The following is a 26,697-nucleotide window of genomic DNA, read 5'->3' on the forward strand; positions in this document are numbered from 1 at the left end:
TTCCACCATTTGCAGTCAACTTTTATTTCTCAAACAGGGGTGCTAAATTTAAACTACTGCAAGTCATTGATCTACAACAATAAACACAAGATTCAACTTAGACATTTCATAATTAAGATTGCACTAGTGTTTAAACATTTTAATATAAAGTGCATTCCCACTCAAATCAATATCTCTCATAATTGAGAGTGACTGATTCAAGATCCAAATCTAGTTCTCAATCATTGATGTGGACATCACTGATGACGAGAATTTTGACCGGTGGGCAAGCTATTGTCGATCATATCACCATATGACTCTTGTTCATCTTTTGATGCTTTGTGCTCCAAGATCAGAATGATTCTGCCAGAACTTCAAGACAACCGAGTGCTATCTGCATACATGGTCTAACTATCTTCGTCTAACACCTCTCACTCATTTGTACTCATGTGGACATGACATACTTCGTGGTGCTAGAATGTCGTAGACAGTTGCAACACTAGGAAGGTCACTTTTTAACTTGATATTTACTATGAGAGACCACCCTAATAATTGAATACTGTGCAATCAAAGGGTGCAAACAACAAAGGGATAAACATCTCAGGCAATTCATAAGAGCATGATATGGTATAGCCCTGGGCGCTAGAATCCCCCGTTGTCATCTTCAATCTTCTGTTGAAGCGTCGTGATGACCAATATTTCTTTGTCGTGGCAACCGTTTCAAAAACATTGTCTTGGCAGTACTTTCAGAAAACATTGTTGTGGCAACCGTTTTAGAAAATGTTGTCGTGGCACCAAATTCAGAAATTTCGCCATGGCACGAAATTATAGCTCCTCGTCCCACGCCTAGTACACCTTTTCCTCGTCGGGGTCCTCCGTGTATGTTTGACATCGTCACCTATAACCTGTAGGCTATCTCTATGATATTTACATTAATGTGGCAATCTCATGGCTCCATCCGTCATGCCGTGACATGCAGGCCACTTAACATTACAACATATAACCATCTCATATATAAACTCATTATCATGATGAAGTTTATACCACATCATATGCATTCCCTACAAAACCAAGTTAGATATCCACTAATCGGTTTTAGCCAAATTTTAGTTACACGGTTTTAACAAATAATACTAGCTACCTACGTCCACAACACATGCGATAATTCTTGATGCTAAATTAAGTTTCGGGGTGTGTGAAACAAAAGACTTAATTAAAAATCTCTAGCCCCACACGAAACTTCATCAAATATGCGTGACCCCCTAGAAGATCATCCATCTTCAGCACCCTCTTGTCTACACGACAATTCACTATTCTCGACTATGATGAAGCCCTGGCGTCTGGTCCCTGACCTTCGCAAAAACCCATTTTCACCGACCTAAAGCCGCGTGGGCCTTACCCCTTGGCCCAGCCTAAGTTTTCTCGCACCAGAACATTTATGGAAACATCTGAAACCCTTCCGGTGACCCTGAAATGCTTTCGGATCCTATTGAAATTATTTTGAATATTAATGAAATAATTCCACAAATATGTTCTCATCACTCTTGTCCTACTAATACTCAGCAGATCATGATTGCCTTAAACTTGTGACCTCGTAGGTTCAGTAATTCATAGACATGAACGATACCGTTCGTTCAATGACCGACAACGGAACTGTGGATGTCCATATTGGTACATATGAGCACACAAATGATATTCAAGTGAACCTTTGGTTATCATGTGATGTTCCCTTTTCTTCATGATACCTTATAAAACCCGGGATGCATTGGTATCCTCCTGAGTCATCACATCCTCGGTATACAGGAATCCTTGTTACCGATTTTGTTCTTCTTCCTGGTTGTTGTGTTCTGGCATCCCCGTGAAGTAGTCACCTATGTTTGACCAGACGATGATGGATCCCGTCATGCCGAGGACCCTAAGAATATCTCTACATCGTTGGAGGAGAAAATCCAATTCTCAAGCTATCTAGTCCCTTGTCAAACTTTCCGATGAACATGTAAGTTATCGTTATGATCACCATGTTACAGGTGACGTTTGAGCAACCCCAAAACCCACCGTATGGTAATAATTGACTACGATACTATCATGGTATAAGGAGCAAAATCACACGTTAACACTCCGTGTTATTACAATTGATTACATGCGATATTAACTCAATTCATAATACACAAGATCGGGACGATTCAATATGATCGTTCTTCCAACATCATGATCTGAATGTTGTTTTAGGACTATCGTTGAACACTTAACGATACGCTAAGATCCGGAAAACATGATCACTAACAACACTTGATTTAGTACTAGATGCGAGACTAGGAACCTTTTATTTAATCATTTATCATTCGACACGTGCATATGATTTTTCCATAGAATCGCATATTCCAGGATCATAACATCTATAGCATGGAATATAAACTCTTTAATTACGAATATAGAAATATAATAATATAAATATTATTGCCTCTAGGGCATATTTCCAATAAAGGAGTTCTTTCATGAAACAAAGTCAGTAATACTTGTACACAAAACACAACAAAACTTGTCTCCAACACGCCAAGAAGGTTGATAAGCTTCCTGTCTTCCTACTTACAAGATTAAATTGCACGGAATGATAGTAATTGATAGGTACATGATTAAATTGCACGAAATGATAGTAATTGATAGGTACATAATTTTTTTTGAATATATTTAAAATTCAAGGCCAATTTTCAAATGCATGAACACTTCTGAAATTAAAGAATGTTTAAAAAAATTATTAACATTTTCCAAATTAAACATTTTTTTATAAAATTCATGAAAAAAGTTCAAATCAATGAACCTTTTTAAAAATTTAATAATCATGTAAATTTTCAAAATTCATGAACAGTTTTTCACTCCATACAAATATTTCAAAAAGAATGTACATTATTCAAATTCACGAACATTTTCCTGTTTCATAACCTTCAAATTCTTGAGCATTTAAAAATGTGGGTATATTTACCAAGTTCATTTAACTTTTAAAAATTGTTGCAGTTTTTTCAAACTCATGAACGTTAAAAGTGACCAAAATTTGAAGCTGGTCGGAATATATGAAAATAAACTACAAAACAAATAAGCATAATAAGGTAAAATGGAAGGAGAAAACTTAAAATACAAAAATAAATCAATTGGTTGGGCGAAGAATAAAAATATACACATCAAATTAAATAGGGTTAATTAGATAAATTCGAGTCCAATTATGGTGATTCATAAAAATGCTCATGTAATTTCCAAACTTCGAAAAATACCACTGCAATTTTTGCAAACTTCAAAAACACCACTGCATACTTAGGAAAATGCCACTGGAAATGGCATGAAATGGCATTTTTCAAAGTTTGTAAATTGCAGTGGCATTTCTCGGAATCGCCAAATTTGGAGTGGCATTTATCAAATTAACCCAATTAAATAACGAAAGTAGTACTTGGTTGACCCACCATTCAGCGTTGTAGGCGACTCGGCACCGAAACTACTTGTGTTTCTACCATGCGAATTTAAATCTGAAAGAAGCAACACACTTAAGTAGCAAATTCAGGACCTCAAAGACATGAATATTTAATCATGCACTGCAGCCATTGTAAATTTTTTAATTCATTTGAACACATCTTCAAAGTTCTGAAATGTCGATTGTTTGAAAACAGAAACAATTTTAGGAATTCCATTTTATGAAAAATGTGAACAGTTTTTTAATTCCATCAGCTTTTATAAACATGTTTTTTTTAATTATACATTTTTCTAAAATTTTGGAATAGTTTCTCGAAATCACGAAAAATACTTCAAAACAGGAACATTTTTGCAAGACCTCTTTGTCGCAACACCAAATTTTATTTTATTTTATGAACAGTTGTCAAAAAATAGGAACATGTTTCGAACATTCGGAACAAATATATGAAAAAATAACATTTTTTTATAATGTGACTATTTTTTGAGTTTATTTTTAAATTGACGACTATTTTTTTAATTTCGAACAATTTTTGAAAACTAGATCACTTTTGAAAATCTCGAACAGTTTTGAAATGATGGACATTTTGAAAACCTAGAACATTTTTTGTATATTGAAAAAAATTAGAACATTGACAAAAGTTTAAAGTTCCGATAATTTTACCTAAACATGATTTTTTTTGGAATTTCATAACTTTTTAAATGATATTTGTTATGAAATTTGATTTTGTTTTGAAAAATTTATATCTCACAAAAAATACAAGAAGTTGACTAGGTGGATTAGTCCGAGTGAAGAGAAAAAAAAGCCATACGGAACTCAAAATATTTTCCGGAGATATTCATTTTTCTGAAGAGGCAGATAAGATATTAGGTGGCTGTTTGATAGCGCCAGAAAGACAAAAAAAGATTCTAAGGAATCCAAAAGAAGAAGAAATTGGGTCTATGTTCAACGGAAAGACATTCTCAAGGGCAAGGAAAAGTATTTTGTTTCCGTTCGCCCTACAGTGGCATATGAATGGACGAAGGAAGAAATTTAGCAACACTTTCCCTGCAGGATCTCTTGCAAGAAGAAAATAATCTCCAAATTTGACTTGTCAATTTTGTTTCTCATGAAAATAGCAAGCTAACTCAAGGAAATTATCACACAAATAGTCAATTTGTTAGAACTTGCTTAGTAGTGAATTGTGAACAAGAAGAAAAAGAAAAGGCTGGTGCTTGCCTTGTTGAGGTAAGAGCAAACGATCTTATTCACGATTTCCTGATAATTGAGTTAGTCAAGTCCACTATTTCGTATACACGAAAAAGGTATGATAGGACAAGTGCAGGACCAAAAAGTACAAACTATAGCGAAAATATGCTTGATAAATAAAAAAGGAGGTTTTCTGAGAAACAGATAAAAAAGCAGGTAGAAAAAGAGAATGGAAAAGAAAAAAGGGAAATAGAAACAGAAACAAAAGAAAAGAAAACGGGCCGGCCCCGTCTTGAGCGCCCTTTGCATAGCTTCGAGTATATGTCGCCGTGTGCAGTAAATACTCGCTCCGTCCCTAAATATAAGTCTTTCTAGAGATTTCAAATGGACTACCACATACGAATGTATATAGACATATTTTAGAGTGTAGATTCACTCATTTTGCTCCGTATGTAGTCATTCTTTGAAATGTCTAGAAAGACAAATATTTAGGACCGGAGGGAGTAGGTTTTTCCTTGTTGGACGCATGTAGGCGCGTCGGATAGGGAGGCAACGCTTGAACGCAAGGGTGATGGTTCGGCTCATTCTGGCCCGAGCGGTTTTGTCATTTTTCCTGTTTGATAATTTAGTCTGTTTTTCTTTAAAAAAATCTTAAAAAGACCACAGTGTTTTTTCGGAGCTAGTTATTTACAATCTTAATAAAATATAAAACATATTTCCAAAACTGTGCAGTGTGAATTTGAAAAAGTTCAGGTGTATACTGAAAAATGTTTTTATCATATATTAAAAAACCTTCAGTACCTAAATATTCAGTGTGTTATGTATTCTACAAAAATAGTGTGTATTCATAAAATGTTCATTGTATATTATAGAAAAAATAGAGTGTATTCAAAAAGTGTTCATTGTATAATAAAGCAATGTTTAATGTGAATTAGAAATGGTACACCGTGTTTGGAAAAAGGAAAAGGAAAATACTAATGATAGAAAATAAACATAAAAACCAAAACAGATTGCAGAAAGAACTGAAGAAAAAATAAAAAAAGGAAAACAGTAACAAAACTAGAAATAACTGTAGCGAGCGAATTTGCAGGGGCGAAATTGGCCAAATCACCGACGGCATATAGGATCCACTGAATTATGTGGGTGTCTGGCTTAATAGGAATGATAGGCTATTCATATGAATAAGAAATTCATTCATTTTTTTCCGGAAGCCCATTACCATAAAACTTGAAAATTATTGGCTTGAAGCGATTTGAGGGTGGGTAACCGATTGAGGAGTTTGTTCCGGGTGTGCACAACTGAGCCGGTGAGCATAAAGTGTGCGCGGAAGACTAGTGTTGATCTGTGGGGCTAGTCTATATCATGCTAGGCGTAACGGTGAGGAACCGGTGGCTGTGACCGACGCGTTACAGTTGATATTAGATCCGACCCTCACAGTTACATAGGCGTGGGCGGGTCAGGTGTGCTGGACTAATAGGATCAGTTGAATTCATGTAACTTCCAGCCATGACAAAGTAACTTCCAGCTAGTCTGACTCAATCTGAGTTGAGTTAGCAAGAGGGAGCCCATGATGTACTGCCATTACCTCCGCGGAATGTGCGTTCTTGGTTCGGCCGTGCAACGTTGGGCCATGATCTTATTATTATCACAGATCGCAATCAGTCTCACCCACACGATTCCCTTAAAAAGTTGCACGCACACGACACGGGAGGGCAGTGAAATTTTCAACAGTATACGCTCTCCGTTATCTCAAGTCGTCCGTCATATACTCATATGGAAGAGCATCGGCGGTCAAGATGGATGCAGCGCGCCCGTGTGCTCCGTGTACTTTTCTTGTTTTGACAAAGAAATGTTCCTCCGTGGACTTGGAAAACCGATAAATTGGCGCGGCCTGGCAAGTCGTCGACCGGGCGGGAACCATCCCCCGGCGGTGAGACCGACGGCCGACGACACATGAGTCCGTCCATCCGTCCATTTGCACAAGTCAGTGGCGTGTGATATGCGGATCCTTTGGAAGCACCGATATGTCAATTCGAGGCATGCATGGGACCAGGACAGATACATGTACGGCTCTGTACGTGTACATCCGGACAGTTCGATCTTAGTCTACGTCAATGTCGTGGACCGCGGCGACGAACCGCCAATCTCGAACCCAAAAATGAGGGTCAGGCTTTGCTAAGCCATGCACAGTAACAAACAGAAAACCGAACAAACCAGCGAAGAATGACATCGTCTTCGCTAATAAGCCATGCGCTCCGGTGTCCCTCTAGTGTCCCTCGCCGATGGCGTCCTCTGCCGGGCAGCTCCAGCCTCGACGACCGAGTGGCAGCGTCCCTTCTAGCTCACCTGGCTCGCCGATGTCCCGATGGCCACGGCCACGACAACTCGGATATGCGTCCCTCCAGTCCTAACTTGCCGGCGTTGCTAGACGCCGTCTCCCAACCCCTCGTGTGGTTGCTTCTTTGCCTGCCCTATCATATACATCCAAGCCTCCCCTTTTGCCAAATCCAATGTTCGCGGTTCTGGAGGCGGTGCCACCCTTCGGCGGCAGGTGCAGCCCCCGCCAACCCCCCTCCTGACATGGTGGTTTCGACCAACTTCGGCTTCCTCATCTCCGATTCCTGATTCGGCAGCTATGGGATTGCTCAGCTTCAGGCCAGGGAGAGATCCCCGCTCGGCTTGCCGGTGCTGGCAACGGCAGCGCCCGCGGGTGTCGTTTCCTTCTTGGAGGCGGTGCCACCCTTCGGCGACAGGTGCAGCCCCCGCCAACCCCCCTCCTGACATGGTGGTTTCGATCAACTTCGGCTTCCTCATCTCCGATTCCTGATTCGGCGGCTATGGGATTGCTCATCTTCATGCCAGGGAGAGATCCCTGCTCGGTTTGTCGGTGTTGGCAACGACAGCGCCTACGGGTGTCGTTTCCTTCTTGGAGGCGTTGCCAAGGCCTTCAGCTGCGCCCCTCTTCGAACTCAGGGGAAACCCTAGGTCTGGTTCCTCTGGACCGGATGGTGACGGCGTCTCGGCGTCATCTTCCTTTTTAAAGGCGCTATCTTGCTTGCTCACGGTGTCCTAATTTCGGCTCGAGAGATGTTTGAGTTCTTATTGGTTTGGCATTGCCGCTCTTGGTTCAGGCTTTGTAGGTTTAACTGTGATGTATCCTCTGTTTGGGCTGAGCATCCCATGTTTCTCTGCTACGGGCACCATGTTTCCGCATGTCTGTGTTCGTGTCATGTGTTGGTTCCGTCGCTGTACTCATTCTTTTCCATCTATCAATGGAATGATATACAAGCTTTTGCGTATTTGCGAAAATATAAGCCATGCACTCCGAGTGACTCTGTTCAGCCTTTGCCTCAATTCAGCCTGTACAAATTTTGTTGGGAGCGCCTAGAACTCATTTAGATGAAATATATTTTGGTCTCATTCACCTGATATGTATAAGCTGACGTGGCGCTAGTTTTCCCACGTCATCATTTTCTGGTCAGCCTTTCTTTCCTCCATCTCGCGGCCATGCATGGCTTCTATGCTAGGTTGTCTCGTTTTCCTTTGTTGGCCAGGCCTAGTACGGTGTTAGCTTTGTTTTTTTTTTCTTTTGAGAATTCGGTTGTGGGCTATTCGTTGCTTGTTGTGGACTTGTTTCCTAGTGGTTGTGTGTATTGCAGGAAAAAAAAAGAATAATAAGACAACTCAGCGTTTTTAGTTTGGTATTGTTGTTATTAGATTTTAAGCTAAAACTAAAACATACTAAAAAAGATGAGCACTACCCGGAAAAACACAAAAAACAATAATAATTAATAAAACAGTTAAAAACCTAAAATGAAAGATTTCGCTGGTTGTGATCACATTATACATCTTGCAGTTGCGTTGGGGTGTGATGGGTTGCAGTTGCACTCGGGTTGGGACGGTTGCAACTACTACAAAAAAACTAAAATAAAACACTTGCTGGCGCCGACAACCCTCCCCCGACCCCCGGTTGCGGTCACATTATACATGTTGCTGTTGCGCTTGAGTTTGATGAGTTGCAGTTGCACTCAGGTTGGGGCGGTTACAACTACTACAAAAAATATCACTGGTGGAAAAGGGCCTTTGGTCGCGGTTCGCAACTGCCATTAGTCGCGGTTGCGCAACCGCGACCAAACAGGCGCGACTAAAGCCCCCCCCCCCCTTTAGTCGCGGTTGCTTAAGAACCGCGACTAAAGGCCCGTCCACGTGGGCGCCAGGCGGCCGTCGGGGCGGAGGACCTTTAGTCGCGGTTCTTCTGGCCAACCGCGACTAAAGGCCGCCGCAGGTTTAGGGTTTTAGCCCCCCCCCCTAAACCTGTTTTCTGTTTAATTTGTATTGTTTTATTTCTTTTGTGCTTTATTTTAATTTTGAAGGAGTTTCACATATTCTACGGTACTACATACATGCATATGAATGTACAATTTCAAACAAATTTGAAATTAGAACCAAAAAGAATTCAAGAGGAATATACAATATATATTCAATATCATCGGATGACCATATACAATTTTGAACAAGTTTCCATACATAATTTAATGCATATAAAGTTCTACGTCCTCGTAATGGTGTTCTCCTTTAGGATGGAGGACTTCCCTCCTGAACCATCCAGCTAGTTCCTCTTGAAGTGGTCGGAAGCGAGCTTCTGGACTAAGCATCATCCGGAGGTTATTCCTCTGAGCATTGGTATCACTCGGAACCCGCCGCTCAGAGGTGTATCTCCGGATCATCTCACAGACATAGTATGCACATAGATTGGTCCCCGCTGGCTGAATATCCTCACCATTCTTAGCCTTTGACCTTTTGAATTCTAGCTCTTTTTTGAATTCATCGACCTTTGTATCTACGAACCGTCTCCAAACCCTACGAGGCAAAGAAAATTAAATGAACAAGAGAGTTATTAGTTACTTGATATTAGGAAATGAACGAAATAGGCCGATCGATATAGAGCGCAAATGAATGAAAATAATTACTTCTGCAGCATTCTTCTCATGCCGCCCCAAAGCTTTGGATCCTTATTCAGAGAGTCGTGGACGAGACATTCTGAGGTGTCAACTTTAATTACTAGCAGAATCCAGTGGAACCTGCGGACACGATACATGCACAGTACGTCATGCATAACTCATCGATTAGCCGGCCACATACCATGCATGGAGTAAACAAAAGAGAATGTGCTCAAGACAGAAACACTCACCCAAAATGGTAAGGAAATAGAATATCACTTTTGAGTTCCTGCTTTGTAAGAAACTACCACAGGTCTGCCTCCATGTCGGCGGGGTGATGCTCCAACACATATCCATTAACGATGTGTGGGTCAATGAACCCAACATCATGGATGTTCCTTACTCTGCATTCCTTAATCTTCATTCTGCATGTATAATAGCGGACACAACAATATAGTTAGGACATATATATAGTGCAGGCAATATGAACGAGATGGGGTAGAAATAAATCACTTACAGAACATAGCAACTGATGATAGATTTGTCGAGCTCGCGCAGATTGAAAAGCTGGAACAATTCACTCAGATGAATTTGTACATAGTAATGTTTGAAGTGATGCTCATATCTAACTTCCGCATAAATATATTCTTTGGCGTTTTTATTTTTTATGTAACCCTTGTACCATTTCAGCAGACCTTTCATTTGTGGAGGTAGATCCTCTTCCTGCGTAGGCTCGACGAGAGGCCCATTCCTCACATATGTAATTACTACCTCCTTCACTGGCGCCTCATCAAGGCCTAACAGTTCACGAAGAGTAATACCTAAGTTGGCCGCTTGTTCTCTGGCACTCGTTACAGTCAATCCATGTGCTGCCGCAGCTGCTATGATATCGGGGTCATCCGGACCGGCGGCTTTCACTATAAGCGGGGCAATCGATTGTTTACTTTGTTCCCCGAGCTGGGCAACTCGTTTCCCGCTTTTTTTACTTTCTAATTCTGTTTTCTCGGCCTCCTCCAAGGCTTTGTTCTCCTGGTTCTCCGCCCGCTCTTTCTTCTCCTTTAACATGAGTGCCTGCCTACGAAGTTCACGTGCATAGTCGTCAGGCAGATTCTTCGCGGCTTGGGACGGTGTGCTCAAAAATGACTTAGCCCACTTCTTTTGCTCATCAGAAAATACTAGCTTGGGCTCGGGCTCTCTTTTCTTCTTGCAGTCCGCCTTCCATTTCTCATGATCAGCAGCCGCAGCCGCGGCAGTTTCCTCGGCACTACGTTCCCAAGGCCTTGTGGGGAGAGGCTTCAGTGATGGCTCCGGTACCTTTGTGGTCTTAGGTACATAAGGGTCCGGGTTAATAATCCAGGACTGCTTTTGCTTCTTTGCCGGAGGTGGATTGGGGGGCGGCGTCTGATCACCCGCCGGACGAGGACTGGGGGGCGGCGTCTGATCACCCACCGGACGTTGTGGACTGGGGGGCGTCGGCTGACGTGACGGAGGTGTAGGTGAACCGCCACCACCACCACCACCGTAGGGGGGTGGACTTGTTGTCCTTGGCGCCTCGCCTGGAAACTTGATAAACTTCTTTTGCCATAGAATGAAATGGCGCTTGACATCTCCAAGTCTTTTCTCCCCTTCAGGTGTAGCAATGTCAATCTCCAGGTCCTCAAACCCTTGGACTATGTCCTCCACCGTGACACAAGCATAGCCATCTTGAATGGGGTTGTTGTGGTGGAGTGCTCCAGGTAAACATGGTAAAGCACTGCCGATGGCTACCTTCATGGACATGTTCCCGATAGGATAATACAGATGACATTCTTTCATCTCCTTTATATCGTCCACGGGGTAGCGAGGAGGCTCCGGTGCAGTAATTTCGACCACCAGAGGCTCCGGTGCAGTAATTTCGACCACCAGAGGCTCCGGTGCAGTAATTTCGATCGTTGGTGCATCTGCACCAGCCGGCGGGGCCTCCGTGGAAGCCACACTGCTTCTCCGCTGCTGGCTTCTGAGATCCGCTGGATGATCTTCATGCTGCGCCCGAGCTGCATCTCTTTCGGCTACTAGTACACTCACGGTTTTCTTCATCACATCCATTTCCGATGCCAACCGCGCCACAACATCTGCTTCCCGATCCATCTTTCTCTTCCGGCTTCTGTAACCGTACGGGTCATCGTTCTGGGGGAACCCTATTTTCCACGGAATGTGCCCCATGCCTCGTACACGTCCTCCGTGTTCAGGATTCCCGAGGGCTTTTGTCAGCGCGTCGTTCTCTCTATTGAACTTGATCTTCCCCTCTTGAGCATCCCTCATTGCGTCAATAAGGGCTTGGGTGGGTTTAATTATTTTGCCCCGGTAAACACACTCCCCTGTCTCCGGGTTCAGCGTTCCCCCATGCCCGTACCACCAGCTTTTGGCCCTTGGGTCCCATCCCTCCGTACCTGGACGGATTCCTCGCGCCCTCAGCTCGTTCTCCATCTTCTCCCACCTAGGCTCCCAAAGGCGATACCCTCCTGGCCCCATAATATGATTGTACTCCTTCTTAGCCGCATTTTCCTTATTTTTTCGATATTTGAATGAACTGCTCCGATTTCTTTTGCTTCACAAATTCTGGCCAATCATGTTTCAGTTTCTCATATTGTCCTTTGAAATCCGGAGTCTTGTTCTGCTTGACAAAGTCATGGGCTAGATTTTGCTTGAATTTTCGGAATGCGTCGGCCATCTTATGAAGAGCGAACTGTTTGACTAGCCTCCTCCTCTCCTTGTTTTCCTCAATCTTGTTACCCTCCTCATCGAATTTGTTGTATTCCGGAGGTAGAACGAAATGTTCCATAAGCTTCTTGAAGCAATCTTTTTTTGTTCTCTTATCGACAAAAGTGAAACCAGCAATTCGTGCCTTCTTTGGCTTATTCCACTCCTGGACGGTGATCGAGACGTTGTCTCTAACAATGGCTCCGCATTGGTTGACAAACTTGGTGGCGTTCTTGCGGGGCTCCAGCGGCCTGCCGGTTGCACTGTCGACAACCTCGAAGGGGGCGGCGGGCGCCGTACGTGGGCGAGAGGGGGCGGCGGGCGACGGCGGGCGGCGTCGAGGGCGAGGGCGACGGCGGGCGGCGTCGAGGGCGAGGGCGACGGCGGGCGGCGTCGAGGGCAAGGGCGACGGCGGGCGGCGTCGAGGGCGAGGGCGACGGCGGCAGGCCTTCGGGGCGGTGTTGAATCGGAGAAGACGAGGTTCGGGCCCTTGTATTTATAGCCCCCCCCTTTAGTCGCGGTTGGGAAGGCGACCCGCGACTAAAGGGTAACCTTTAGTCGCGGTTGGCCAGACCAACCGCGATTAAAGGGGTTTTTGGCGGGCTTTTGCATTCCCGCGCGCAACGACCTTTAGTCGCGGTTGGGCAGACCAACCGCGACTAAAGGTATTTTTCAAAATACTTTTTCTTTTTCAAAATCTTAAAAATACAAATAATATATCAAAAAATTCAGAAAAATAAAACTAATTCAATTCAATATGTTAAAAACACAAATATTATATCAAAAAATTCAGAAAAATAAAACTAATTCAATTCAAAATTCTAAAAATACAAATAATATATCAAAAAATTAAGAAAAATAAAACTAATTCAATTCAAAATGTTAAAAATACAAATAATATATCAAAAAATTCAGAAAAATAAAACTAATTCAATTCAATATGTTAAAAATACAAATAATATATCAAAAAAGGAGTATGACTAAATCACTCCAAATTTCATGTATCATCAGTGGTATCTCGAATCATTCGAAAATGGACACCAAACACATCACGGGTAATATAATTCACATGATCCATTCAACAAAGTTTGGTACAATAAATTATTACACATCATTTCTTCCCTTGTGTCCCTGCTTGCTTACGATTGTGCCGTATCCATGGAGCATCCTCATCATTTAACTTAATGCTTGGGTCGGTGTTCACTTTGAAGGGCGGAATTTCAGCAAACATATTATAATCTTCTGACATGTCTGTCTTGTCCTCCACTCCCACGATGTTTCTTTTCCCTGAAAGAACAATGTGGCGCTTTGGATCATCGCATGATGTACTGATCGTTTTCTTATCTTTCCGTTTCCTCAGTTTGCTACTCATGTCCTTCACATAGAAAACCTGAGCGACATCTTTCGCTAGGACGAATGGTTCGTCAAGGTAACCAAGATTGTTGAAATCCACCATTGTCATTCCGTATTGCTGGTCCACCTTTACCCCACCTCCTGTTAGCTTGAACCATTTGCACCGGAACAAAGGGACCTTAAAGGAGGGTCCATAGTCAAGTTCCCATATCCCCTCTATGTAACCATAATATGTGACCTTTTGCCCATTCTCGGTTGCTGCATCAAAGCGGACACCACTGTTTTGGTTGGTGCTCTTTTTATCTTGGGCGATCGTGTAAAATGTATTCCCATTTATCGCGTACCCTTGGAAAGTCGTTATAGTCGAAGATGGTGTCTTGGCCAACATGTACAGCTGATCTACAACATCATTGTCATTCATTAAATGTTTTCTCAACCAACTGCCGAAAGTCTCCATGTGGGCCTTCCTAATCCAGGATTCAGGCTTCCCCGGGTTGTCCGAGCGTAAAATATTCTTGTGTTTCTCAAAGTACGGAGCCACCAAGCTGGAATTGGTCAGTATAGTGTGGTGTGCTTCAGTCAGAGAATGGCCGTCCATACATATCGTTGATTTCCTTCCGATCGTGCCTTTTCCACTTAGTCTCCCCTCGTGCCGCGATCGAGGAAGACCAATCGGCTTAAGGTCAGGAACAAAGTCAACACAAAACTCAATTACCTCCTCATTTCCATAGCCCTTGGTGATGCTTCCTTCTGGCCTAGCACGGTTACGAACATATTTCTTTAATACTCCCATGAACCTCTCGAAGGGGAACATATTGTGTAGAAATACAGGACCGAGAATGAAAATCTCTTCGACTAGGTGAACCAAGAGGTGCGTCATAATATTGAAGAAGGATGGCGGGAACACCAACTCGAAACTGACAAGACATTGGATCACATCGTTCTGTAACCGTGGTAGAACTTCTGGATTGATTACCTTCTGAGAGATTGCATTGAGGAATGCACATAGCTTCACAATGGCTACTCGAACATTTTCCGGCAGGAGCCCCCTCAAAGCAATCAGAAGCAATTGCGTCATAATCACGTGGCAGTCGTGAGACTTCAGGTTTTGGAACTTTTTCTCCGCCATGTTTATTATTCCCTTTATATTGGACGAGAATCCAGACGGGACCTTCATACTGCTCAGGCATTCAAAAAAGATGACCTTCTCTTCTTTGGTCAGAGCGTAGCTGGCACGACCTTGAAACCATTCCGGATGCCGGTCATCAGGGTCTTTCAAACGTTGCTGGTCCTGCCGTGCTTCCTTTGTATCATTTGTCTTCCCATACACGCCCAAGAAGCTTAGGAGGTTCACGCAAATATTCTTCGTAACGTGCATCACGTCGATTGCAGAGCGGACTTCTAGGACTTTCCAATATTCTAGCTCCCAGAATATAGATTTCTTCTTCCACATGGCTACGTGCCCGTCAGCTCCCTTCGGAACTGATTGTCCGCCAGGACCCTTTCCAAAGATGACTTTCAAATCCTTGACCATATCAAATACCTCAGCACCAGTGCGTTCCGCAGGCTTCGGCCGGTGATCTGCCTTGCCGTTGTAATGCTTGCCTTTCTTTCTTACTGGATGAATTTTCGGAAGAAATCGACGATGCCCAAGGTACACGTTCTTCTTACAATTTGGCAAATGTACACTTTCAGTCTCATGTAAGCAGTGCGTGCATGCATTGTATCCCTTATTTGACAGTCCCGAAAGGTTACTAAGAGCAGGCCAATCGTTGATGGTTATGAAAAGCAACGCTCGTAGGTTAAATTCCTCTTTTTTGTGCTCATCCCACACACGGACACCAGGTCTGCCCCACAGCTGTAAAAGTTCATCAACTAATGGCCTTAGGTACACATCGATGTCGTTGCCGGGTTGCTTCGGACCTTGGATGAGCACTGGCATCATAATGAACTTCCGCTTCATGCACAACCAAGGAGGAAGGTTGTAGATGCATAGAGTCACGGGCCAGGTGCTATGGCTGGAGCTCTGCTCGCCAAAAGGATTCATGCCATCTGTACTTAGACCAAATCATATGTTCCTTGCGTCAGCTGCAAAATCTTTGAACTCTCTGTCGATCTTTCTCCATTGCGTTCCATCTGCGGTGTGTCTCAACTCCCCGTCCGACTTACGGTCCTCTTTGTGCCATCGCAACAACTTGGCATGCTCTTTGTTCCTGAACAGACGTTTCAACCGTGGTATTATAGGAGCATACCACATCACCTTGGCGGGAACCCTCTTCCTGGGTTTCTCGCCCTCAACATCGTCACCAGGGTCATCGCCTCTGATCTTATAACGCAATGCAGTGCATACCGGGTTCAAATTCTCGTATTCACCGCGGTAGAGGATGCAGTCGTTGATGCATGCATGTATCTTCAGAACCTCTAAACCTAGAGGGCAGACAACCTTCTTTGCTTCGTACGTACTGGCGGGCAACTCGTTATTCTTTGGAAACATATTCTTCAACATTTTCAGCAAGTTTTCAAATGCTGAGTCAGCTACACCTGCCTGTGCCTTCCATTTCAGCAAATCCAGTGTGCAGCCCAGCTTTTTCAGACCATCATCGCATCCGGGGTACAACGACTTTCTGTGATCCTCTAACATGCGATCCAAATTCTCCCTCTCCTTTTCAGTTTCGCAGCGTCTCCGTGCATCAGCAATGGTCCGACCAAGATCATCAACGGTCTCATCACGTGCCTCTTCTTCACCTTCACCTTCCCCTTCACCTTCAGCATCCTCCATGAAAGTATCACCGAAATGAGCAAGATAGCTTTCATCGATGAAATCATCCCCTTCTTCATCTTCTTCCATTATAACCCCTCTTTCTCCATGCTTGGTCCAACAATTATAGCTTGGCATGAAACCGTGCCGAAGCAGGTGCAGGTGAACTTCTCTTGAGGAAGAGTAACCCTTCTGATTCTTACAGTCAACACATGGACAGATAACAAAACCCTTCTGCTTGTTCGCATTAGCCACTACGAGGAAATCTTTCAAACCCGTAGTGAACTCGCGGGAGAGTCGGTTACCGTAATTAACCATCATGCATTTGTTAAACTAACTAGCTATAAACAATATAAATTAAACAATGAACAACACACATGCATATTTTATCAATGACACACATGCATGAAAGGTTCAAGTTGCTAACCGCGATCGAGGAGGAAAAAATAACTGAGGAACCTCAAGTGTGGCTCCAACACTTCATATCATGTTTGTTTCACCCTCTTGGGGCATTTCATCAAACACCTTGTGTGCATAAGAGGAACCAAAAGCAAACCTACACCCCCTTGTGAAGCTTGTGAAGAGAAGTGGCACCAAATGGCTAAGTGAGCGTGCTGAACTGGTATGGCCAACCGCGACTAAAGGCCTTTGGGCACCTTTAGTCGCGGTTGGCCTGGCCAACCGCGACTAAATCCCCTCACGTGCACCAGCTGGCCACCGAGCGCCCTGGGCCCAGGCCTTTGCTCGCGGTTCGTCCGCCGAACCGCGACTAAAGACTTCATTAGTCGCGGTTCCTACAGTTTCGCGACTAATGGGGCTGGACGGAAGCCTCTTTTTCTACCAGTGTATAACAAAAAGAAACAAAACATTCTTCGTGCCGACAACCCTTGCTTCAACCCCGGTTGCCTTGACTTGCAATTGTGCTTGGGGTATGATGAGTTGCAGTTGATAACTCGGGGGTTTGGGCAACTGCGACTACTACAAAAAAAAGACTTTGCCGACGCCGATAACCCCCCCCCCCCTTCCCCGACACCTAGTTGCGGTCACATTATACGTCATGCAGTTGCGTTGGGGTGTGTTGAGCTGCAGTTGCAGTCGGGTTGGGGCAACTGGAACTACCACAAAAATATTATTTAAAAAAAGAAAAACTTCGCTGGCACTGACAACCCACCCCTCGACCCCCGGTTGCGGTCCCATTATATGTGTTGCAGTTGTGCTTGGGTGTAATCAGTTGCAGTTGCACTCAAGGATGGGCGGTTTCAACTACTATAAAAAAACTAAAATGAAAGACTTATCGGCGCCGACAACCCTCCCCCCGACCCCCAGTTGCGGTCACATTATACATGTTGCAGTTGCGCTTGGGTGTGATGAGTTGCAGTTACAGCTGGGTTGGGGCGGTTGCAACTACTACAAAAAGTGTAACAAAAAGAAACAAACGTTGTTGCCGCCGACAACCCTTGCCCTGGCCCCAATTGCCTTGACTTGAAATTGCGCTTGGGGTATGCTGAGTTGCAGTTGAAAAACTTGGGGGTTTGGGCGAGTTGCAAGTGGCATGCGGGCACCCCGCAGTTGCGAGTCGATGGTTGACTTGCAACTAGGACAATTAGAAAACTATAAAATACTTTTTTTTTGCAACTGGGGGTCCTCAACAAAACACACACACCCTAGTTGCGAGTCGATGGTTGACATGCAACTGGGGACCCCTTGACAAAAAGGCACACACACATTCCTTAGTTGCGAGTCGATGGGTGGCTTGCAACGGGAGGCCATGACAGCGCGCACGCACACACACACACACACATCCTTAGTTGCAAGTTTGATGAGCGGCTTGCAACTAGGGGCCAAGACAAAAAACACACACACATGACCCCCCTAGTTGCGAGTTCATGGTCAACTTGCAACCGGTGGCCACGAATAAACACACACACACCCTAGTTGCAAGTCGACGGTCAACTTGCAACTGGGGGTCCTCAATAAAACACACACACCCTAGTTGCGAGTCGATGCTCGGCTTGCAACTGGAGGCCACGACAACACACACACACACACACACACACACACACGTGCACGCACACACACACACACACCTAATTACGAGTCAATGGTCAACATGCAACTGGGGGTCCTCAACAAACACACACCTCCTAGTTGTGAGTTGATGTTCAACAACAACTGGGGACCCTTGACAAAAAAGACACACACACCCCCCTAGTTGCGAGTCGGTTATCGACATGCAACTAGGGATCGTCTACACACACATCCTTAGTTGTGAGTCGATGAGTGGCTTGCAGCTGGGGGCCATGACAAAACACACACACCCACCCATCCACACCCCCCCCCCAGTTGCGAGTCAATGGTCAGCTTGCAACCGAAGGCCACAACAACACACACACACACACACACACACACCTAATTACGAGTCGATGGTCAACTTGCAACTGGGGGTCCTCAACAAACACACACCTCCTAGTTACGAGTTGATGTTCAACATGTAACTGGGGACCCTTGACAAAAAAGACACACACACACCCCTAGTTGTGAGTCGGTTATCGACATGCAACTAGGGACCGTCTACACACACATCCTCATTTGTGAGTCGATGAGTGGCTTGCAACTGGGGGCCACAACAAAACAGACACACACCCACACACCCACACACCTCCCCCTAGTTGCGAGTAGATTGTCAACTTGCACTTGGGGGTCCTCAAACAAACACACACACCCTAGTTGCGAGTCGATGGTCAACTTGCAACTGGGGTCCTCGACAAACACACACCCTCCATTGTTACGAGTCGATGGTTGACATGCAGCCGAGCGCCCTTGACACACACACACACACACACCTAATTGCGAGTTGATTGTCAACTTGCAAACTGGGGGTCCTCAACAAAACACACACACCCTAGTGTGAGTTGGTTATCGACATGCAACTAGGGACCCTCAGCACACACACACACACACACATCCTTAGTTGCGAGTTCGATAAGCGTCTTGCATCTAGGGGCCACAACAAAACGCACACACACACACCCTAGTTGCGAGTTCATGGTCAACTTGCAACTGTTGGCCACGAATAAACACACACATGCACACACACACACACACACACACACACACACACACACACACACACTAGTTGCAAGTCGATGATCAACTTGCAACTGGGGGTCCTCAACAAAACACACACACACCCCTATTTGCGAGTCGATGATTGACATGCAACTGGGGACCCCATGATAAAAAGGCACACACACATTCCTTAGTTGCGAGTCGATGGGCGGCTTGCAACTGGAGGCCATGACAGCACACACACACACACACACACACACACACAAACACACACACACACACACACACACACACACACACACCCTAGTTGCGAGTCGATGGTCAACTTTCAACTGGGGGCCCTCAACAAACACACACACACACCTACTCGCGAGTCGATGGTTGGGGAACCCTTAACAAAGGACACCCACACACCTCTAGTTGCGAGTCGGTTGTTGACATGCAATTGGGAAACAAATACGCGCGTGCACACACACACACACACACACACACACACACCCTAGTTGCGAGTCGATGGTTGACATGCAATTGAGGGCACCGACAAAAACACACTCCTAGTCGCGAGTCGATAGTCAACTTGCAACTGGGGGGGTGGGGCTAAACAAACACCCCCTAGTTGCGACTCGATGGTTAACATGCCACTATGGACCACTTGAACAAAAGACACACACACACACACACACACACACCTCTAGTTACTTAGTCGGTTATCGACATGCAATTGGGGACCCTTCAACAAACAAACACCCCCTAGTTGCGAGTCGATGGTTGACATGCAACTGGGGATTCTTGACATAAAGGCACACACACACACACACACACACACTTAGTTGCGAGTCGATGAGCGGCTGCAACTAGGGGCCATGACAAAACACGCACACACACCTCCTTAGTTGCAATACACCATTTTATATCTCATTCAAATGAGTCGATGTTCTACTTGCAAGAGGGGCATGCGGGCACCCACAATTGCAAGTCGATGGTGGATTTGCAATTAGGGAAAATTGCAAATTACAAAAAAAGCCAAGTTGCAAGTTGATGGTCGAGTTGCAAGTGGCATGCGGGCAACCACAGTTGCGAATCGATGGTCGAGTTGCAAGTAGAGCAATTGCCTGAGTTGCAAGTCGATGGTCGAGTTGCAAGTGCCATGCGGGCACCCCACAGTTGCGAGTCGATGGTCGAGTTGCAAGTGCCATGCGGGCACCCCACAGTTGCGAGTCGATGGTGGACTTGAAACTAGGACAACTACAAAACTACAAAAAAAACCGAGTTGCAAGTCGATGGTCGAGTGGCAAGTGGCATCGAGTAAACAACCCCTAGTTGCGAGTCGATGTTCTACTTGCAAGTGGCATGCGGGGCCCCCATAGTTGTGAGGCAAAAATGGTGGACTTGCAAACTAGGGCAATTAAAAAGTACACACAAAGGCGAGTTGCGAGACGATGTTCTACTTGCAAGTGGCATGGGGGCACCCACGGTTACGAGTCGATGGTGGACTTGCAACTAGGGAAAATCGCAAAGCTGCAAAAAAAGCCTAGTTGCGAGGCGATGCTCGAGTTGCAAGTAGGGATGCGGGCAACCACAGTTGCGAGTCGATGGTGGAGTTGCAACTAGGGCAATTGCCCGAGTTGCAAGTGGCATGCTGGCACCCCGCATTTGCGAGTCGATGGTTGACTTGCAACTAGGACAATTACAAAACTACAAAAAAAAACCGAGTTGCGAGTCGATGGTCGAGTTGCAAGTGGCATCATCGAGTAAACAGCTCCTAGGGTGCGAGTTGATGGTCGAGTTGCAAGTGGCATGCGGGCACCCCACAGTTGTGAGTCGATGGTGAACTGCAACTAGGGCAAATTGCAAAACTGCAAAAAAGCCAAATTGCGAGTCAATGATCGAGTTGCAAGTGGGATGCGGGCAAGCACAGTTGCGAGCTGATGGTGGAGTAGCAACTAGGGCAATTGCCCGAGTTGCAAGTCGATGGGCGAGTTGCAAGTGGCATGTGGGCACCCCGCAGTTGCGAGTCGATGGTTGACTTGCAACTAGGACAATTACAAAACTACAAAACAGTTTTTAATAATTTAGGCTGTAACTCACAAATAAAAATGCCAAAACTCTGCTCATTGCCACTCTCACAATGAGAGTGACAGACTGGGCAGACCGTCCTGCATAGGGCAAAAAACATGACCTTGAGATGTATTAAAAAAATGTTCCACAATCTGTGTTGTAAGAGAAGATTACAAATTGAAACTACCCCCACAGCCGACACTATGTGAAGGATTAATGCAGAATTTACAAAAATTGCAAGGATGTGCTGCACCTTATTTTAAAAACTAGATGGCTCGATATGAATCGTGATAAAACTATCATCCACATAGCAGTGTTGACACAGGTTTGGTTAAAACGACACAATGCTACAAAAATACAAAGCATAGACCGACAAAACTACCCAATCAGAAAGATAACATTACACTCTGTTCTTCATTATTTTAAAACTCCTATCAAAGAAAAGAACATGGATATATGTTTGATGTATTTTGTCAAACAACATGGATATATGTTTGGAGAACAAAGAACCCCTAGTCTCTATGTTGATTCAGTTCAAAAAACCATCAAAAAATACATCTAAAAGGCATTCCCCCATCAAAACATAGATAAGAGAACATAAAAATTGTACGACCGAGTACTTCTAAGAAAACATGTTCAATTCAGTTCATAACAAAATGCGCCATGTATACTGAAAAAGGTACTTTGAGAGTACAGCCTAAACTACATCGTCACCCCCCCCCCCCCCCCCCCACAATCCCCCGTCAACAAATCAAAGAAGTACTTCCTGGGAAAAAAAAGGGAAGTAGTTCAGGCTCATCACTTCTGAAGTGTAAAAGTACATTTGATTCAGGCTCAACACTTAATGAAGTGTAAAAATACATTTGATTCAGGCTCACCACCCAATTCAGTACATACATTCAAACAAAAAAACTGTATTAGGATCCTACTCTACACAACATCTTCATCGAGAAGAAAAACACACAAGAACATGACTTGTGAATCACTTATCCTAACTGAACTTTATGGTTCAGAAAAAAGCAGATCCATTTCTCCTATTTGGGTGAACCCCTGCATAGAAAATGAATGTGCTTCCACGTCCTTCAAAACAGCCACCCCATTTCTGATTGGAAACTACCACCTCTATGCCCTAGAAAACGAATCTCTACAAACAACAAGAAAAGAGAGAAGAAGAAGAAGAACAAACAACAAGGAACCTCTAAGGATCTGGCGGATTCCTTACTTCGAAACTCCGCCGCCGCCGATCTCCCGCACCAGTAGACGCCGCCATCGCCGATCTCCAGCACTAGGCTCTCCGTATCTCAGCCGGCACAGAGAAGAAAAAACGGAGTGGAGAGGCCGATGATATAAACAGAGTGCCTTCTATCTCGTACTATATTCTACAGGCCTGGGCTTCTGCGTCGAAAACGGTCTGGCCGGACTACAAAAAAAAAGGGGACAGGCCGTGAGCCGAACACCAGATGGGTCGAGCCCCCGTCGATGCGAAGCTCTCCACGTCGACAAACACAAATCACGGCGCATCTGGATCCGACGGATGGAAAAGTGAATGAGACCATTTTATTTCTCAGCTGAATGAGTTTTAGCAAAACCGAATTTTGTTCCTTTCGGAGTCAATCTCGAATCAAGTTAAAAACATTTTTCTTTAATATTTTTTTCTGAGAAACCGTTGTTTTATTTCATCGTGAAAAGAAAAAGATTCGGCCTTCAGCGGCTCACGGGTCTTATACTTTTGCCCAGCCTATTTGGATCCCATCAAGTGAGGAGCGCTCGGTATGATCCGGCCCATTTTATCCAACAATAGCACAATGTTGTTTCGGTTTGGCTGTTTGGTTTTCTACTGGTTTTCGAAACATTTTAGAATCTTTCATTTTGTTTTTTATGTTTTTATTTTCCGGTTTTCAAGGTTTTCCTTTTTCTCCCTTTTCCTTTTCTTTTATTTTTGTCTACAAAAAATGTTCTGAACTTCAAAAAAAGTTCATACTTTTCAAAATTATTGGTTTCAAAAAATTAATCAGATTTTTGGTTTGACAATTCGTAAAACTTTGTGTTTGCAAATAATATTCAGAGTTTTTGAAAATTGTTCATAAATTGTATAGGATTTTGAAATTTGGTTTGGAAGTTTCAAAAGAAATCAAAAACTTCCAATTTTGTTTGAAAATTTCAAAACATGTTCTCAATTTTACAAAAATTGTCTGTGTTTTAATATTAGAACCGACTGAAAAAAATTCGATTTTTTTTTCAAATTGGTAAAACATGCTTTTTTTTAGAGAAAGTCTGCTAACTACAGGGCCGTAAGTAAAGCGATTAGATACAGTGCCTCACTAATGAGCATGCCTACCCGGCAATGTCGTATGCGAAAGGCCAGCATCTTGACGCACCATGGTGGTCGATGATTAGAATGACCCGTGAAATGATCGTCTAAGGGCCTTTTCGTTTCGCATGATTCTAAAACACGGGAATGTGAAATACATATGATTGAAATGTCATGGTCATCTCAATCTACATGATTTTGGCTAGTATGATTGCATCATAGGGAAACAAAGGATTCTTTCAAAGAGTTCTGAGTGAATGCTAGAAATCCTATGGGAAGTAGTACAAAGAAATCCTTTGAAGAAAAAATTCCTATAGTATTCAATCCTGTGAATCAAACAAACAACATAGGAAAATTTCTTTAGGATTTCAATTCTCCAAATACCTAGGAAAATCCTTTGAAAGGAGCCCTAAACTTTTAGGGATATTACCTTCATCCCCAAATAGATGGATATAAATTCAGTTAAAAAACAATGCTTTCTAAGTTTGGTCAAGTATATATACAAAATATTAAGATAAACAATATCAAATCAATATCAATATATCCACGATAATCTTAATAATCTACTTACTCATAGTTGTTGATATTTTCTTCAGCGACAAAGAATTGACCTTTTGACTGGATTTGTACATCATGTATTTTGAGACAGATGGAGTACTACAGAAAAATAAGCGTCATCACGAGATGGGTGATGGAGCAGCAGATAGTCCCTAAAAAAATGGAAATGTTTCCAGTCGAAGCGCCGGCTGAAGCGTTCCGCCGGTCACACGCATGCGCGACACGTGCTCGGGCCCCACACGTCTAGAAACAACTTCCTCTTCCTTATCTTCTTTCTCCACTGCCAGCATCCCATCTCCGTTCTCGCTACTCTCTCCCCTTTTTGTGCCTGCGCCATGCTTCCCCCTCCTCCCAACAGCAAACCATGGTGGGGACCTCCCAAAATAGATCACCGTGCGGCGGTGCCTTGCCACAACAAGCTCCATGGCCGGATTCCTCTGCTGGGCGCAGGCCATGGTCGGATTTGAAGCCATCTAGGAAGGGGACATTTTTTGCGACATGGACAAGCTGCTAGGGGGCGAAAATGGTGAGGTTTGCGGGGGGCGCCTCCTGCCAAAGCTACAAGCTGCCGACATCCACTATGGGTGCTGGAACCCGCACTGTGGGTGCTACAAGCAGCCGGCGTCGTTGCTAGAACCTGCAGCAGGAGGAGCTACAACTGGCAATCTCGTTTGCTACCAACGACACCACCATACGCAGGATCGGGCCAGCTGTTTTGCTGCAACCAGCACGAGGCACTGCCACGACGGCGAACTGCGATGCAAAGTTTGCTGCAACCAGCAAAACAGAAACTGAACTGATGGAATTTTGTGCTACATCGGAGAAAAAAGCTTCAACCATGGAAAAGGTCTACGACCGGCATAGAGAAAAGGTTCAAACGTGGAGAAAAGCTTCAACCAGCATCGAGAAAAGCTTCAACCCGTGTGAAAAAGAGCTTCGGTCAGTATCGAAAAAAGCTTCAACCATACAGCAAAAAAGCTTCAACCGCGTGTATAAAAAGCTTCCACCGTGAATCTTCAAAAACCGGCGCCGTCGGCTGACGATGGTATGAGCGGCGATGCCGGGAGCTATGGCCGGCGGTATGGTGTTGCTGCGACGGGCGTATTACAACGGCGGCGACTAGTTGCTACAAGGGCAGAGGCATCAGGCGTTCTACAAATGGCGGACATTGCTACGAGACCGATGACTGGATGTTGTGGCAGCGCCCTGCTGGAACCCGCGGGGAAGGTGAGTTGCGGCAAGCTGGCGGGGAAGGCGAGTGGCAGCGAGTCGGCAGCACTTCAAGGTGGGGGCGCTCTCGTATCCATGGTGAGCAAGGTTGTTGTAGGGACGTTAATGGCAGAAGAGAGATTTTTCTCTGTGTCGTTGAAAGAGTAACAGGTAGACGGCGATTCGTTTTTTAAGTCAATCGTATATATGAATTGTTTTAGTCATGCGGCTGGCAGTGGACCGGCCGAAAGTTTCGGCCGGCGCCAGTGCGTAGTACTCGGCTAAATAAACATACGTGTGCGTGAGCCTGTGTGCTAGCTCTGTATATAGATTTTCTTCTTCTTTTGCACGAGAGCTCCGTGGACCTTCTTTTTCGGAACTGGGCATAACCCCTTTCCATTACATGAATAACAGGAATACAATCGTCCGAATCCCACAAGAGTTTAAAGGGGCAAGAAAGGGGATAGTGAGTCCAAAGCGTTGCTGGAAAACTCACTGCAAGTGCTCGCCATGGAAACACTTATTATGGGATGAAAACCTCACGACACCAGCAAAAACACACATCTAGAGAATAAAGTCTGAGAGCATCTCCAAGGGCACCCCCAACAGGCCCCTCCAGCGAATTTTTAGCGCCGGTGGTCGAAAATCGGCCCAGTCGCGCCCCGAGGACCTCGTTTAGCGCCGGTTTGGGCCAAATCCAGAGCCGGCGATCCCTCCCCGAACCCAAGCGCCCGGGTGTCGCCTGGGGGCGTCGGCAGAAGCAAAAAGTGGCATGGGGCTGCTCTGTCGGCGAGAGGAGGCCCTTTTCCCGCCGTTTCCTCCCGCTTCCCCCCCGGCTTCCCTCCCATTCTCCATTCCTCCCGCCAAACTCCGCCTCCAACCTTCCAACCCGCCCGCCATGCCGCCGAAGAAGTACGTGATCCCTCGCGCCATGACGGATCCCACAGCCGCCACCGTCGCCCAGTCGAAGCAGAGGGCGCCGCCGTCCAAGCCCCCGGGCATGACCAACGCCGACTGGAAGGCGGAAGTGCAGCGTCGGGAGGCCGTCACCGCCGATAGGTGTAACAGGGCCAAGAAG

The sequence above is a fragment of the Triticum aestivum genome, chromosome 1B, assembly GCF_018294505.1.
Source record: "Triticum aestivum cultivar Chinese Spring chromosome 1B, IWGSC CS RefSeq v2.1, whole genome shotgun sequence".
In the NCBI taxonomy this organism is placed as follows: Eukaryota; Viridiplantae; Streptophyta; class Magnoliopsida; order Poales; family Poaceae; genus Triticum; species Triticum aestivum.